Source organism: Amblyomma mixtum, chromosome 1 (genome assembly GCF_055824585.1).
Source record: "Amblyomma mixtum isolate Tamu chromosome 1, ASM5582458v1, whole genome shotgun sequence".
Taxonomy (NCBI): domain Eukaryota; kingdom Metazoa; phylum Arthropoda; class Arachnida; order Ixodida; family Ixodidae; genus Amblyomma; species Amblyomma mixtum.
This window is the reverse complement of record NC_143012.1, coordinates 69,431,772-69,449,367: the sequence shown is the minus strand read 5'-3', so window position 1 is coordinate 69,449,367 and position 17,596 is coordinate 69,431,772. Positions and strand designations below refer to the sequence as shown.

Below are 17,596 nucleotides of genomic sequence, written 5' to 3'. Positions count from 1 at the left end.
CCGGAGTTGATTTGGGACATTAAAGCCCATAAATCTAAACATAAACCCATAAACGAGTGTTTCGCTTTCCTAGTGGCCGCCGGAGCACGAAGTGAAACTGTGGGACCTCAAAGAAGCTAGCACATCCCGATTTGTTTTTCAGTTTGGTAAAGCTAAAGAAAAAATCCCGGTGTTATTACTATAAGGAGTGCGACAAAATTTAGGAGACGCGTGCTGTTGTAAACACCAGCACATCTGTTCACTGAGCGAATTCACTTAATCTGCATTCAGGGTTGCCAGATTGGGCTATTAATAGCCAAATTGGGCTACTTTTTGTCCGAGTTGGCGTCAGAAATTTTGTTTTGGCTATGTGGCTACTTTTGGGCTATATCTTTTTCGCGCGTGAAAAAAAAGTTAAAGTAGTTATAATGTGCTCTGTTACAATTATACAGTGACAGAAATAAAAGGCATGCTGGAATCGAAATTCAGGCTATAGCAAGTTAAAGAAATTGAGCGCGTCTGCTACAAAATGCAATTAGAATACGCTCTGTTCCAGAAAACTTGTGTGTCAGGCGGTCAAGGATCATGGCCCTTCGATTTCTTTTATAGTGGAGACTACGTGACAGTTGCCCCCAGGAAACACTTGATGGCGTATAGATTCCACTTAAAGGGAAGCTGAAGAGATTTTCGAATTCATTAAGATGCTCACGTATGGATGTGGGAACCTTAAAAATCATGCGGGTGAAATTTTTTTGCAGATTAATCACTTAGGAGCGACGTAATCGCCGTTTAAAATTGCGCGGTAGCTCCGCCCCCCGCTGTCCGCCGAGCGCTGCTGATGACCCTGACGATGCGAGCCGAAACCGGAAACCGTGGGGTGGTGACGTAAACATTGGTGTTCCGTCGCCACGCAGCCTCCGCGACCGTGCTTGTTTCTGCGTGCGTGCCATCGTAAGCTGCTTCGATCTGCCGTGTGTTCCTGTATTTGTGCTTTTTTATGTTTGTGGTGACGTACAGAAACGTGGGCAGTATGGAGTGAAGCGGTGGACCATCATGCCGGCGTTCTGCGCAGCCTTCGGCTGCACTAACACCAGCGGCCGCGACGGTGTAGTCTTTCATAATTTCCCGCAAAATAAGAAGCTTTCCGCGAGGTGGGTCGCTGCTGTGAAGCGAAGGGATTTCAAGCCCCCAAAGACTACAGTGCTATGCTCTGACCACTTTCGTGATGAAGACTGTCTGTCTGATGATAGCCTGTCGATAATGCGTTCATTGGGCCTGTCAACAAAGTCAGCTGGACTGAAACCCGGTCTTTGCGCACAGGAGCTCGTCACCGCCACCGAGGCCAGCTTTCGCGAAAAGGAGGAAGCTCGAGGTAAGAATTTGTGTATTAACTCTATGAGAATTTGACTGCGCGAACCGGTGTTCTGTGTAGTGTATGGCGCGTAATTTCGTGGATGCAAGACTTCCGGTAGTAGTGAGATGAACGGCGCTGGAATGAGAATGTCAGGACGGCAGCAAACTGCAGCTTACAAAATAAGTGCTTAGCTGTTATGCTTGCAGGCATGCATCATGCATCTCGTACAGCATTACTCATATCAGAACTCGGCCCTAAATTTTTTGGCTGAGTAAAAATCGTTAAACTGCTATTAATACTGCAAGAGGTGGAGCGACGCGAAGTGCGCCTCACAACCAGAGACTGCGCGCCGCGCGTGAGCAGAGAACTTCGTTCGGTAAGCGAGCACGTGAAAAGACGTTATATGCAGACTCTTTACTCAATTATGTTGGAGCTCAGATATTCTAGGATTCATGCGTAGCCCTCAGTGGCGAGAACATAGGGAGTAGTACGCGGCACATTTTTCTTCGTGGTCGGAGCGCCGAGAAAACTGTTCGCACGTTTCTGGTATACGGGCGCGCGGCGTTTCGTTTTGAATTTGGTTTCGCCTGGGGCCTGGCTGATAGCAGCCTCGTCAGCGCCCAATGTGCGCAGTCATGGCGCTTGCAGTCCGGCCCCAAAGAGCACACTTTTTTTTTTAGCGATCTACGTCGGACGCGCCCGCTGGCGCTGTGTTAGCGCGTGAAGTTGCCTGCCAGGGTGTAAATTTTTAAAGAGATATTTTTTGCTTGGCTATAGTATTTGCAGGAGGTACTCCAAATCTGCAAATACAACATAATATGAAAATAAAAATTTAATTAAGATATGCAGTTTAGTGAGCTAATGGAAGCCTTTTGCCTATTACTGGTGTCTTCCATATCCCCCAATATAGCCCCAGGGATAAAATTAATACAAGGTTAGTTACCCATTTTTTAAAATAAATTTTGGACCTTCTAAAGAAACACCTGGTATATAATAAATGACCTCACTTTGCACGGAGCTCGCCAATCAACAAAATGGTTTATGAAATAAACCCGAAGATTTTACTCATACTGAAGCACACTTTTGTTCTGTTTGGAACAATAACATCATGTGGCTTATGCCTTTCAGTTTCTTGCTGAACGGCTGCAAGATCAAGACTGCGCACCAGACGAGAGTGCAAATGAAGAGTGCATGGAAAATGACATCACACCTGGAGGCTGCACACCACCAGGCAGTCAAGAATCCACACCAAACAGCAATACAAATCAGGACTGTGCAACAAGTCGAATGCCACTGGCACATGCTGCTGAGGACCCTGCCATCGAACTTTTCTAAAAGTGATGACAAGGCTGGCAAGTCTGTTCAAGTTCTAATGCAGCCAATACCAGTAAAGTGTTATGCCAGGAATGCGTTTATAATAACACATGTAGTCGTAAAAAATTGCCGAGTGCAGCATGGCTTCATACATTAATAATAATATTATATAATTGTGCGCCACGTGTGCTACAGCCAGCCTTGCGATTCGGCCTGCTTGGTTGCAGCACGAGGCCATCGAGAACAGCGCGATAAAGGCGGCCGCAAACGGATGGAGATATTCCTACAAGGGCTTGCAGTATGAAGCAACTCGCCTAAACAAGGATTTCAATTTACTGCCAGATCCCATCTTGGCACGCAGAACGGAAGGCGCACGTTTGTCACCTCGACGAGTTCTGCCGCAAAGCGCCGCGAACTTCTGTCTTTCGCGTGTGTTATGAACCGAGCCGGCACGCAGCGACCATGAAGCGATGCCAGCATAAAATTTGCGTGCAAAAAGAGCCTGATAACTTCTTGCGCTTGTTAATGGTCTGTAGATTTGCGGCAGCACCGACAAGCGGCAAGACAACAATGCCGACGATCGCATCCCGCTTACATTGCATTAGGAAAATTTCGTGGAGCAGTGCTATACTACATTTGCTCGCTTCAAAATTAATTTATTGTATCTCTGAATGAAGTTTGGCTAGAAAAGTATGCTTACCAATGGACATTTCCAACACGTGGAGATGCTGACGCTTCGCTTTCGTTCAAGCCAAAAGCACCGCTTGCGCCAGCATCATTGCTTCCTTGGAGCGGTTTGCTCTTTGCGATTGGTTCGTACATGTAGGGGATGACGCCAAGATCCTCCTGGTAATCTTTGATGTGTTCCATCGTGATATAAGCATCAAACCAACAACCGGAAAACCGCGCGCCGCGCTTCATGTACTACATCGGCGGCGACCGAGCCGGGCTCACCGAGCCAACGCCAGTGTTTACGTCACGAGGCGCCCAGCCAATCACAGGCGGCAACGAGGCGCGCGAGCTGGCTCGAGGCTGCTGCGGCACTTTTCGCCAAAATAAAATAGGTTTGCGCTTTCTTTTGCCTAATTTCGATGAGAAATTCGAATTCCGAGGGTGGAAAACTGTAAAGTTTATCTCTTCACTCAATTTTTTTTGGAAACCTTTCAGCATCCCTTTAATCCGCGAACTAACGCCACCCGCGCGCGCGCGCCACCGAACATAGACTGTTGCCGTGTGTTGCGGGTGACGTTGGCGCCAGAATAGAGGGAAAACACTAAGAGAACGTGTCTCCCTACGTGGTGCGAATGCGTAAGCATTGAATGCTACTGTTTCGCTTCTGTTGCGTGGTTTCGTGATCCTGCACATGTTAACCGTTAACCGTAGACGTGACCTAGTGGTTTGGGCGTCCGCTTCGGCTGCGGTAGGTGGCTGGTTGGAAGCCCACCGCCAGGCATATTCTTTCCTTGTATTTTTTATTCTGGTTCTGCGGGCACATTCTGCTCAGGATATGCATCAGACAAGTAATGCTTGCGCATTAATAAGGTCTTTTTCTCTTTCTTCCTATTCCCGTGGTGGACACAGCGAGCGCGCCACTCGCAAGAGCCTACGCTGTTTTCTGCAGCCTCAAGCGGCACACGTGCAGCCCTCGAGAACCATTGCGAGCTACGCGAGAGCGCCGTGTCTGTTGCATAATCCGCGTGCACTCACACGGAGCCATGGCGCCATCCTTCGGCGCGGCGCGGAACCCACTGTAACTAATGAAGGCGGCGGAAGTTAGGGGCATGACATGGCATTAGATCCGTCGCTACGAGAACCTTCACAATGGCCAAGTGGGCAATGTAGATCCGGAACTACAAGAAGGAATGGAAAAGGAGTCGGAATTCAAGGCTAATATGTTTTTATCATTATTGCGAACGTGCTCTTAGACTGAACATAAAATCGACATAGATTATCGTCTAATGGCATATATCCTTGATTTATTCTGAGCTCATGCATATCGTCGAATGTAGTTTTAAGAAGGCGCATGCTAGACGCTTTGACGTGACGCTCTCCGTGAGAACCTTTCTCTTAATGCATAAAATTGAAATGTGAGGCTGCGTAAGTATACAGCAAGGCATTTTCACTGTCGATGTGCCTAATGTGCGCGCGAACATTTAAAAGGTGAAATATTCCTAAACTAGAGCTGCGATTCCGTTATATAGCGCCGCCGTTCTTTTCCGCGTGCAGACGCTGTCGTCATCCGCCTCAGGTGATATGGCCTACGGCCGCGCCTGCAAAGTGGAACTGCGGCCATATCTTCAGAACCTGGTTGGCGCTCCTGGTTAGCCGTACGGGTTAGCGCACTTCACGGCGGCGAAACGTAACTATGGTAGCCACCATAACGTAACAACGGAAAGAACATGCCGTGCGCACCACCTCAGACATGTGCGGGAAAGAAATCTAATATGTAAATATTCTTGCCGAAAATTATTTCAGTCAGCTTAAGAAATGTCATCACAAACACAAATATTTTTGGCTACTTTTGGGCTACGCAAAAATTTCGCTTTTGGCTACGTTTGGGCTACTATGGAGGCCAATTTGGCTATCTGAGGTCGGAGCGATCTGGCAACCCTGTCTGCATTCTGTTTTCTGAAAAAGCTAGGATTTGTTTGGATCACTAAATCTAATCCTGTGAGGAGACGCTTGATTGTACCCAAACCTTCTTTATTGAAATTCAAGTATCAGACTGCAGTAATCGTTATACACGTTACACAATAAATATACAACAGATATATACAATACTTAAAGGGGCCCAGAAACACTATCTTAGTTGACTGTTTTGCCTGTTGATCGCATACAGTGGGTTACAATGGTGCTATTAGCGTCGGTAATACCGCATATATTCCGTTTTTTAATATTTTAATGTCCTCCCAAAAACAAATTCATGGCTCTGATGGTGTCCCCACACAGTGGCGGGTTTTAGCAGCGGATATGACATCACCTGGCGCGAGCTTGATCATTGAACAAACCGTAAATATACTGCAAATTGTGTGAATAAATAGAGACACATTTTGTCACCTGTCGGTGTTTTATATTAGATCAACAAAAACAACTTGTTTGTCTTAGATAAAAGCCCTGCAAAGCAAGTAAAATAAAAATACACCACCAGGGGCTCTGGCGTGGAAACGACGCTGCCAGTCTCAGCAAGAACGAGTTACAGAGAGCAGGCAACCATGGAGTGCAAACTTCCGTGACGTGCTCTGGCTGGCTGTTTTGATTGGTTGCGCCAGGTGCCGTCACTGGGAGAGCGAAATAGGAGAGGGAAGCCCCGCCAAAATCGAGTTGAGGGCAGCGCTTTGTTTGTTTGTATTTTGAAATTTCTTCATTGAATAACTCCCGTTCCTGTGCATCGATTCCTGTAATTCTTTTTAAGTCACCATCTGTGTGACATAAAGAATCGACCTGAAGCATAGCCGTTATCCCCCCAAGCAGTGTTTCGCAGGCCCTTTAAGGCAATACAAACACCATAAAGTTCACTAGAATACATATGAAAATTACCAACTCTAATTACAAAGCATATTTTAAAATACTTTCGTTGAAGGAAAGACAAGCAAAGATGACACCAAATAAATGTGGCACTATCAAAAAAATTACCGACGATTACGTTACTTCCTAATGCGAAATTTGAGCGCAGCAAATAAGCTGTTTCACCTTTTCGATAGTAGTTGTAAGAGTAGTTGTAGAGATGCACCATGGGGGCAAAAGTAACAGAACCCCCTCCTCCTAGTTCCTGCCCGTGCCGCTTTGCGTGGGGGCACCACCGAACAAAACACTTCTGAAGTTGAGACCGGCGCAGTGGGCCCGTTTCGACATCAGAAGTGCTTTGTCAGATGGCGTCCCTCCCCAGATTAGCACTGCCCGGAACTTCGTGTTGGGGTCTGTTACTTTTGCCCTTATGGTAGATTTAAGCTCCACTCCATCCAGAGGAGTAGCCGAATCGCCATTTATATACCTATACGCTCTTAAAAGTGCACAGTCTGCCCTCCTGTAACTGGATGCAACATTCACAGTAGTATAAGGTACTATGGTGCCGAATTTGGCTAGTTGGAATAGCCCATCAATATCACAGGGAAGCTTAAAATAGAGAGCAACACGATGGGCACAAAACAACCGCTGTTTTGAATTTTGTTTGCAGTCATTGAACTCCCTATTTTATCCTTCGTTCTGCTATGGGTTAAGCATAAGGCAGACCTGAGAAGAAGTCTTAGGCCACACATACCAGTTTTTCTTTCCAGTGTGCGGTAATGAACTCGCAGCTGCTCTGAACACCACAATATCTAGAATGGGAAGGACTACAGTTTTTTCTCCTTAGAGAGTAGTAATTTTAGGGATGCAATCGATCATTATCTTCATGGCTGAATAAGAAGCAGTGCGGCCTAAGGAGTCTTGGCAAAAGCTGTATTAATCTACAGAAACATCAGGTGTGGCTGTTAAAACTTAAAATATACTCAAACAAGTCACGCGCAGTACTGTGTGTCAAAGGGGTGCTTCAAAACTGGCCTGCCAGCTCGATTTTTTCACATTATGGAATGACACTTTGTCGACCAGGATGCAGTATATTCAGTTATGGAAGTGGCGAAAAAGTGCCTTCACAACTTACCACCGGCCTTTGCAATTTTATTCGCAATTTTATTTATTGGCTGTCTCTTTCTCGCTCCCCTTGAACTGCTGCCATTGCGGAAACTCTTGACCAGCTCCGGATAGACAACCCCAAACATTTCCTGTGGCTCCACTGTGTCAGGGCGTGATGATGCAGGACGCACTGCAAGGTTAAGAAGCATTTATTTCCCGAAATGGCATTAGTCGCTCGATCCGTTCCCTTTACCCGAACAGCGGCACTGGGAAATGCGGGACAATTGGCGCCATCGACGTGGTGTCGATGAGATTCACGAGACAGATCCTTCACTTGTCAATTAGTGTTCGGCTGTAGAAATCATGAGGGAAAGCCTGGCGATAGCTCTCTATTAAAACCGACATTTGGCCTTCACCGACCAAGACCATCTGGTTTCTGGTTTGCGTATCTGACAGCGATGGTCTCTCCTTCTATTCCCTCAAAGAGTCCCCAGTACAGCTATCGCTGTCACACATAATCATCATCATCAGCCTAACTACATAGACTGCAGGGCAAAGGCCTCTCCCATGTCTCTCCAATTAACCCTGTCCTTTGCCAGTTGCGGCCCCTGTATCCCCGCAAACTTCCTAATCTCATCCGTCTACCTAATTTTCTGTCACCCCCTGCTATGTTTGCTTTCTCTTGGAATCCACTCCGGTACCCTTAAGGACCAGCGGATATCTTGCCTTCGCATTATTTGCCCTGCCCAAGCCCATTTCTTACTCTTGATTTTGATCATAATCTCATAAACCCCCGTTTGTTCCCTCACCCATTCCACCCGCTTCCGATCTCTTAGCATTACACCTATCATTATTCTTTCCATAGCTCGCTCATTGTCCTCAACTTAAGCTGAACCCTCTTCGCTAGCCTCCACGTTTCTGTCCCATAGGGCGAGTACCAGTAAGATACAGCTGTTGCGTACTTTTCGCAGTCACATAATGCTGGTACAGTTCAATGCTTCCACATGACTGGGGTTATTTTACACAACAGTTAAAGGTGCAGTGAAGAGGAATCTGAACTTGTCTTTTTGCCGCGGAAACTCAATCTACACGTTCTGAGCATTCTTAGAAACTCTGGTTTATTGCCCTGTGTGGCCGATTTCCCTAATTAAATCGTATTATAACGTCCGGCTCCCGCCTTTTTTTTTTAAATTCTCCCCCGTACGGTGGGCGGAGTCGACCAACGCGTGGAGTGCCTTTCACCCAGTCGCGTGGCGGCTTGCCGCTCTGCCATCAGCGGAGTAATACGTAGTAGTCCGTAGAAGCAAATAGTCCGCACGTATTTTTATTTCTGCGGGCTCATTTTGCGGCTATATATTATCTGCGATTGAAACTATTTATTCACGGAAACCTAAAAAACAAAATAAACCGAAAGTAAAGCCTCCACGGAGCTGGCTGAAAGGCACTCCACGCGTTGGTCGACTCCGTCCATCGTACGCGGAGAATTCAAAAAATAATGGCGGGAACCGGACGTTAATTCGATTTAATTAGGGAAATAGGCCACACAGGGCAATAAGTTGAAGTTTCTAAGAATGCTCGGAATGTGTAGATCGAGTTCCCGCGGCAAAAAGACGAGTTCAGAATCCTCTTCAGTGCACCTTTAACTTTTTTTTTTTTAGTTTTTCTTTCCTCTATGCATGCATCGCTATACTGAACCAGTTATTCATTCTTATATTTCCCAAAGGAAATATTCAAAGAAAGAACAATCTGCGTAAAGGCCTAACTTTCCACAACCCACACGGGAATAGCCTTGTAAATGCACGCATCGTGGCTTCCACGGTCAGCTCCGACAGCGAGCTACGGTGTGCTTGATCGTGGAGGATGCTTCTGCTACTAATCCCCCCACAACTTATAAGCAGTATGCGGTCTTGCTACACGCAGACACAATCGCAACTGCCAGCAACTGACAGCACGCCGTCACGGCTTTTAAAGCTGGAACAGCTTGTTCATGCGACTGTGTTGTGCACTTACCCTAGTAGACTTTCTGAGATCAAAACTTTTTTTTTATTTTAGCTACATAGCGCTGGCAGACATGTTTTTTGTGTTAGCCTGCTCGGAAAGGGTGCATGGCAAACGACCACGAACAGGGGCAGTACGTCCTTGTGCAGTTTGGGGCCGCGAAGCTCGCTAACAATCTCATCCCACACCTTCAACTATTTGTCGCAATTCTTGCAATCCAGCATGTATTTCCTTTGCCTTTCTGCATCTTCTGAGAAAGAACGAATTTGGCAGCCACTTTATATGTACATCCATTTCTACTGCTGCGTCACTGCGTTCACGCTGGCGACTTACGAGGCCCGTAATATAAGAACCGAGTTCCGAGCACACCTGTGGCGCCATCTGGTCTAAAATTAAGAACTGTGCGCTGCAAACGGTCTATATTCAGTCCACTCCTTATGCCCGTTTTAATTAAGTCCCCTCGTTGTGGAGGTTTACGCAGTCGGACATAATAAATAGAGAAAACAGACAAAAGATCTCAGTATATTCACGGCTAGAAACACACTACTTGCACATGTACAAAATATCCATAATCATGACACATTTCAGTGACATAGCTTCTTGACTCTTTGCTAAGACTGAAGTGAGGAGGTGTTCATTGCTTACGTTTAGTGTCACGCCATTCGACTTTATAACAGTCTCCTATCTTCCGAATGATCCTGTTCATGCAATGAAAAAAGAAGACAATTACGAATAGTACAACCAAATGCATCTGCTAAACAAGGGTTTGACAAGGTGCTCTTGCTGCCGCTCACAGCCTGACAAAAAGTAAACTGCAGAACCTGCACCAAAATAAAAACCTTCAGTGGAACAGTGGCCTTTGTTCCAGTACCAACGAGGCCCTTGTTATGTGTGTCAAAATGAGACCCTCAGTTCCAAACGCTGGTCTGCTCGAAAGCTTAACGAAGTCCTCGGTTCTGGCAGGCATGATGCCATAAGCAGCATGAGAGAGTGTTCACACTGGTGGAGCCCTCGTCCTTCTATCACATTCTATGTAACGCTTGCAGTATTGCAGGACATTCTACGTCCACCCCTACAGTTGAAGATTCCACCCGTGAAAACTATCATGGTTGGGTTACACGCAGCATAACTACACTTTATTTATCTGGTCTGACTTGAAAGGTTAACTATACTCAATTAGTCATTACTATCATGCAATTATCATTAAGTATCGATTAAGTAATGATTGGCATATGCCCATATAAGGCACGTAACCGAAACGCGGACACATCTGCCGACACGGCTGCTAACGACAGTATTAGGCATTAAAGGCTTTCACCTTAATACCACGGGACGTACCCACTTGCATGCCGTGATTGCAGTGCTCTCAAACCTTGCCCCGCCGCGGTGGCTCAGTGGTTACGGCGCTCGGCTGCTGACCCGAAAGACGCGAGTTCGATCCCGGCCGCGGCGGCTGAATTTCGATGAAGGCGAAATTCTAGAGGCCCGTGTACTGTGCGATGTCAGTGCACGTTAAAGAACCCCAGGTGGTCGAAATTTCCGGAGCCCTTCACTACGGCGTCCCTCATAGCCTAGTTGCTTCGGGACGTTAAACCCCAATAAACCAAACCAAACCAAACCTTGCGCCCCACAAACAAACAGCTCATCTAGCCGGGTGTGCAGCCGCTTAAGAGGTGACAGCGCTGCGACACAGGTGCTGGCTGTGCGATTTACACAAACGCAAGCGATAAGTACTCTGCGCTATCAAGAACCGCCGCAAGGAAACCATACCGCTGGCATAAATCGCACAGCCAGCCAATGCGTCACTGCCCTGTCTGTTTCTAGGCGGCAGTAAAACGGGCTAAATAGTCCGTTCATTCCTACACGGAACTTTTGAGAGCACTGCAATCATGGCGCGCAAGCGGGCATGTCACGTGGTAATTTGTTTTTATATTTCGCGGGCATCTGCAGTAAGTGAAAAAAATAGCTTTTCGGGTCATTTTACAACTTTCTCATTGGAATTTTTCATCTATCTTCATTGCTGGCAAAGGTTGTTAATTAATCTGGACTAATTATGAAATCAAGCAAAATACAAAAAATAGTATGACTTGCTCCACACAATAGCCAGCACCATGCATTTGGTCGCATCGTCTTAAAGTGCCTCGGCATATTTTTAAACCCTGGCTAAATTAGCTGAGGCGTATATATAATAAAATATCATCATCATCGGCCTGACTACGGCCACTGCGGGGCAAAAACCTCTCCAAGCAACCCTGTCCTCAGTGAGCTGCAGCAATCCTATTCTCGCGAACTTCTTAATCTCATCCGCTCACCTAACTTTCTCTAGGATTTCAGCTAGGATGTCTTGAACCCGCATTTGTTCTCTCACCCACTCCGCCCGCTTCCGATCTCTTAACGTTACACCTATCATTTTTCTTTCCACAGCTCGCTGCGTTGTCCTTAAATGGGCACCGCGATGATTTCCTCGGTACCAGTTAATATCATTAAATAGATTCATCACGCTTTCCAGAGACCAGAGCAAAAAGAATTATTGAAATCGGAGCATGCAAACGAAAGTTATTCCACTCTGAAAATTCGAAATGAAAAGCTCAGACGAAAACGCACTTCACTCGCCCATTACACTCACCCAGTACCGAGATTGGGCACTACCAATCAGAACCGCGCCTGGCGCACACGCAGCGGAAGCGTGCATGCAGTTGTTGCTTTGTCGGGGCTGTAGACATCCGCTCATTTTGACGGCGTCTTCCCCCCGTGTACGCGACGCCGTACTCAGGGCAGGGGTGACAAACAACAAAGGAAGCTCCCCGAAGATTCTTTTTTAGTCGGACTGGAAGGCGGTAGGCAGTAGCCCTCCTCCCCCCCAAACTCGACTCCGGTCTCCTGTCCGGCCTTTCTTGTCGACTGGCTTTTTTTTTCGCTGCCGTCTTGGTATGGTCACGGGCGGTCTCGACGCGCGCGCTTTCTGGTTTGAGCCAAGGTTTTTTGAACAGCGCTGGCTGCCACGAAGGTTTGAAGCGGAATGGAAAATGTCGCCCCTAGCTGTATTCTTGTTAGTTTTCATTCGCTTTCCCTGCTTCTTTCCAGTTTTTGTGGCATGCGAAAAGCTTTCAGTACTGAGAGACATAATATTTTGGATTCATTTCGCAAGTATAAAGGAACAATATGCAAACTGGACGCCCAACCAATGAGAAAGGCAGCGCCCTATCTGGATGCCGCCTCATTTCCGCTGCCGCAAATGGCCGCCGCGTTGCGACACCATCGGCTCGAAAGAAGCATTTCTAGTGAAGATTAAAATATCAAATATTATGATTTCGGTGATCTCATTGCGCGTTCGGGACTCACAATGTCCCTTACTCTGCATACAAAGAATAAAGACCCCATGCTTTATCTACGTCGCAGGGCACCTTTAAGCTGAACCCTCTTTGTTAGCCTCCGCGTTTCAGACAAACACACAACGGCTAAATGCGGGAATGGCTACTATCAGCGTTAGTGCACTAAAAGTGATTACTCCACTTATTTCACCTTGATCAAAAATAGAAACCAACCAAAATAAAATATTGTCCTATGCTTTCCTTCTTCAATGACTGTTGGCTTCCTTCATATCAGGCTTTTTTTACAAATGTTTTTTTACTCGTTTTCGAGCCTTCTAGCCACCAGGGCACTCTTATCAATCTGAGCAGTGCACACATTCGTCGCTGTCATCAGCCTAGCTTAGCCCACCAGATGGCCAAAGGCTCTCCCAATCGTTAACCACGATATGGCAGCAGGATGACAAAACTCATCCAGCCAGCTGGCTGTGTCTCGACCCATCTCGATTCCATCTCCCCTCCTTCCGTATCCTCTCTGACACCCTTAAAAAAAAACATCGGTTGTTAGTCTTGAGAAGTGCATGACTTGCCCACATGCGTCGAATCCTTTTATTTTGAACTTAAGCTGCCTTGATATCACGTTTTCTGTTTATTCCTGCTCTTTTTTTCTCTCTCTTAGTGTTCACGCCGATCACTGTCCTCTCCGTCACTCACTGCTCTTTTCTTGGCCTCATTTCCAGGCTATTTTTTCTCTCTCTCACTTTCCTGCCACACAGGCAATTGGAGAAGTCACAACGCTTGTCTAGAACACCCAAGCTGCGGACTCCGGACAGCACTGGCGACGAGGACGCGAGAATTCTCGCCAGTGTGGCAGCACATAATCACATACAGTTTGTCTCCAAACAGACGTTACGTCGCCCGTGCAACTAGAAGCATGCACCTCGGGCGAAGTAGAACTACTAACATAGCCAGTCGGTGCAAATGCACTGAAGGGAGCAGTACTGCGCTAATAACAGACTCGCCACAAGGAGACGAAAGTTGTCTGTTGTTGTTGATACAGACAACTGGCGTATGTCCACAATGGGGGATCGGCCAAGAATCGGGTGGCATGGAGAGGATAATCAGCCTGAGAGCTTTGTGAGGAAAAATGAAGGAAAAAGAAGAAAAAGGTAGAAGACAATTGTGGCAGAGTATCAACAGGGGACTAGCAAATCTCGGAAGAAGAGTTTTTGACCACAGACAACATTTTTCCACGCCCGAGTTTCACTGCAGACTTAAGAGGGCTCACCAGTGGCAGTGTCCATAGGAAATACATGGGAACTTTCAGAAGCTATAGCGTGTCTAAACATGGCTCGATTTTCATGCGGTTTGTGGCAGCGTTTTCGTCTTTAGTGAATAGAGGAAATATTACGGACAGATTTTATTGTTTAAGTTTCATTTTTTTACCAATTAGACGGAAAGTTCCAGAAAATTGCGCTTTTAGATATGTCGAACTTTCTTCTCATCTTGGGAAAAAACTAAGCCAAATATCAAAATTTCGTCCGCAACATTTCCTCCCTTCTTCTTTCGTGATTGTTAAGCCGCAATTTTGATCCATATCGAACCAAGCGTTTGTATTTTACAGGCTCTGAAAGTTGTGTATGTATTTTCTGCGGGGATTTGAATTTCGCGCTAAACTTTTACTAGTGCGACGTGGCTCCACCTGGCGACAAATTATTTTGTCGCTACTACACTCTACCACCAACTTCTTGCTTGTCTGTGTTCGTGCGCACACTTTTTTTTTAGAGCCTGGACGAACTTGATTTCTTTCTTTCCTTTTTTTCTTGCTTGGGCTGTATTTCGAAAGGATTCTGCTTTTATTTTTTTCTCGAGCTTGTGGTGCGAAAAGGAAGCGGGATGCAAGGCCCCAAAAGCACCTCACCCCCCCCCCCCCCCCCGGAGCACACACAGTAAGGCATTGTTCGCACCAAAGCACACGTGAGTCGAGTTATCGGGCCAAAAACCGGTTACTTTGTTCACGTAAACGCGCCGAGTCGAGTCAAGAGTCAAAGGATCGGGGGTTGACTCACTCCACCCTGCCCCGATGTTCTTGTAAACGCTGCCGGGCCGAAAAAACGGAGGGGAGAGGATAAATTCAAACTTGTTTTTCACTTGCGCTGTCGCACCTCTGAAGCAGCGGTGGTGTGCCTCAATCTTCGCAGTGCAGTGTTGTAGGCGTTACCGAAAAAAAGTAACTAAATACGTTACTCGTTACACTAAAAAAAAGAACGCGTTACCGCCCTAGGTTACCCACAAAAAAAGGTAACGCGTTACCGTTACCGAAAAAAAGTATCGCACGTTACTTTGCCGTTACTCCATGGCAATAAATTTTATTGAGTGCGTCTTCGCTGTAAGAACTCAAGATAACAATTTTATAAAGCTCATACTTCATTTAATTCCAACTTCACAAAGAAAACATAGCTGAACTCAACAAATTTACAGTAATTTTGGTGTGCTTCTGCTTACGAAATTACGCGGAAATTGTGTAGCAATAAAGAAATGCTTACATGTCATAGTTCCGGAAAAATATATTAGCGCACATAAACAATTTTTTTTTACTTGAACCTGCATAATTATCGCAAAAATGCGAGTGTTTACGTCAAGGTGTTCAATGTCAGCTTCGCTCGCTTAGGAACTCAATAACCTGAAACGTAGCCGCAGTTGCAGATAGAAACAGCAGGTTGACTGCAATCCCCTTTTCTGTGCTGTACCATTGTATTCTTTCGACGGCTCTCTTGGGGCCATCTTGAAGTAAACTGGCGACATTCATGAGTTTGCTCAGAAGAGGGAATGCGAGTGTGTCGCGTGGGAACGAGACCTTTTGGCTGGAAAACAAGCTTACGCAGAAAGTGACTTACAGATTTCTACAAATGGTCCATTGGTGGCTCGGCATGCGTCCACTCTTTAGAGAGTTGTGAATGTGAGTGGTTTGGGGGTGAAGACAAGTGTGTGACTGCGTGTTCGTGCTTTTTTTTTTAGCTGAGTGCGTCGTCAAGGGCAGGTGTTTTTTGCCGTGCATGCGAGCCGCAGCAATGGTCGTCAGGAACACCGGTACATTTTGTTTATTTGCAACATCATTTTCTGCGTTTTTTTTTTTGAAAAAGGGGCGGAGGGGGACAATTGAAATAAAAAAGTAACTAGTAACGTGACACCTCACGCTACCGAAAAAATGTTAACGCAAGTACGTGACCCGTTACAGTTCCGAAATGGTAACTAGTACGTTACTAAGTCACCGAAAAAAGTAACCCGTTACCGACAACACTGAATCTTGGATGCTACCACTGCTCGCTCGCAATGCGGTGCTCGTCGCTTGGTGTCACTGCTTATGAACCGGTCTCGACTTGCTAAAATCGAGTTCATGTAAATACGCGTTGTTCGAGTTGGGTGGACTTCCCTCAGCCCGACTCAACCTGGCGTTATTGGTTCATGTAACCAGAGCTAAGCAAGAACTCGCTTATGCAATGCCAAAGTTTGCGTTTAGTCACCATGTATAGCTACAGGACGCTCTCGGTGCTTTTGCAAACCACACTTGGAAAGGTTCGGAAACACATCAGTAAGCTTTCTTTCTTGCAGCAACTTCATTATTCCCAGGGAACTCGTGTCTTTGCACACAGAGTTGTGCAGAAAGTTCGCAAACTGAACGATTTCAGCGGGAAATGCTGGTTCCAAATCATTTTCGTAGGTTTTCACCAACCTCTCAGCCTGCTGTGCCAGAGAGCTAGGCCTCGCTCCCAACCTCTGTCAGCAATTTTATGAATCCGAACCTTTCGCAGAGCTCAGCGTAGGCAGCCTTTCGCACGCGCAAAGCAGAGCCTAGGCTATCCAGCACGACATTGAAGGTCTCCACGATAAATTTTTCTCTACCTCGTAGCACACTACCGCTTTTTCCGTCCGGGTGCTTACTCAAAATGATACGTTTGCCCTCATCCTGATAACATTTATTTGTACTTAGCGTGCGTGCTCTCTCCTCGAAGGTATCAAAGAGAGGTCGCAACGAATTAACAAAGCCTTCTAGAGAGCTCAGCAGTTCTACAGCAGTAGAAATGTCTAATCCTGGTTTCTGAACTGCTACGCTCGTTTTGTCAAAGCGCTCCAAGATTTCACTCCAGGAAATTGCCATGAATGCATTCTCTAGTTTTGTCATCTTCTTGAAGAGAGAGTGCGCTTCGTTCCGAGTGTCACCGTTTTCTTCTTCATTCTTTGAGATCGCTTCAAGGCAGCACAAGACTGCTTTGAAATTTTTCAAAATGGCCTTACATGATTCAGCATGCCTTGACCACCTGGTCTGAGAGAGACTTTTCAAAACAAGTTGCTCACAGTCCCCACTTTCACCCATGCTGTTCAAAAGATGTTTCCATCGCTTAGGTGAGGCAGCAAAGAACACATACAGTCTCTGAGTTAGAGCAAAAAATTTGACAGCCTCAAGGCAACTGTCAACATTACACGCGCCAACTAAATTTAGTGAATGACCAGCACATGGGACGTAGCTGCCAATTCGTTCAGGTGTTTTATTTGAGCTAGCAGTCCTTTGTACTTTCCTGACATATTACTCGCGTTGTCGTATGCTTGGCCCCTACAATCACCAATTGAGATGTCATTGGCTGTCAAGAGGGTCATCACGGTGTCGAAAAGATGCAAGCCGGTATGCGATTCAGTTGGAACAAATCCAAGAAACCGTTCGTACACTTGCCCATTTACGTAGTATCGTAAAACAACTGACAGTTGATCAACGTGTGTAAGGTCTGGAGTGGAATCAACAATTAAAGAGAAGTATTTTGCGCGTTTCACTTCGTCAACGAGACGATCTTTGACAGCCTTTGCCATATGCTCGATAAATTCGTCACAAATGGTTTTTGACAGGTACGATGGGTGACCTTTTCCCTTGTTCCCATAGCGTTTGATGTGCTCCTCTAGAAAGGGATCAAACTTGGCAATGGCTTCAAGCACTCCCATGTAATTGCCATTTCTCGGTGAACCAAAAACTTCATCGCTT

General features: G+C 46.2%; 2 protein-coding genes across 2 annotated transcripts in view; both read left to right on the top strand.

Moving 5' to 3' along the window:
• The window catches only part of LOC149366670 (flap endonuclease GEN homolog 1-like), a 517,650-nt gene that overhangs the window by 464,711 nt on the left and 35,343 nt on the right, over positions 1-17,596 (top strand). The window lies entirely within an intron of this gene.
• Positions 1-17,596, top strand: part of LOC149366671 (flap endonuclease GEN homolog 1-like) — a 170,030-nt gene that overhangs the window by 135,510 nt on the left and 16,924 nt on the right. The gene's annotated exons all lie outside the window — the stretch shown is intronic.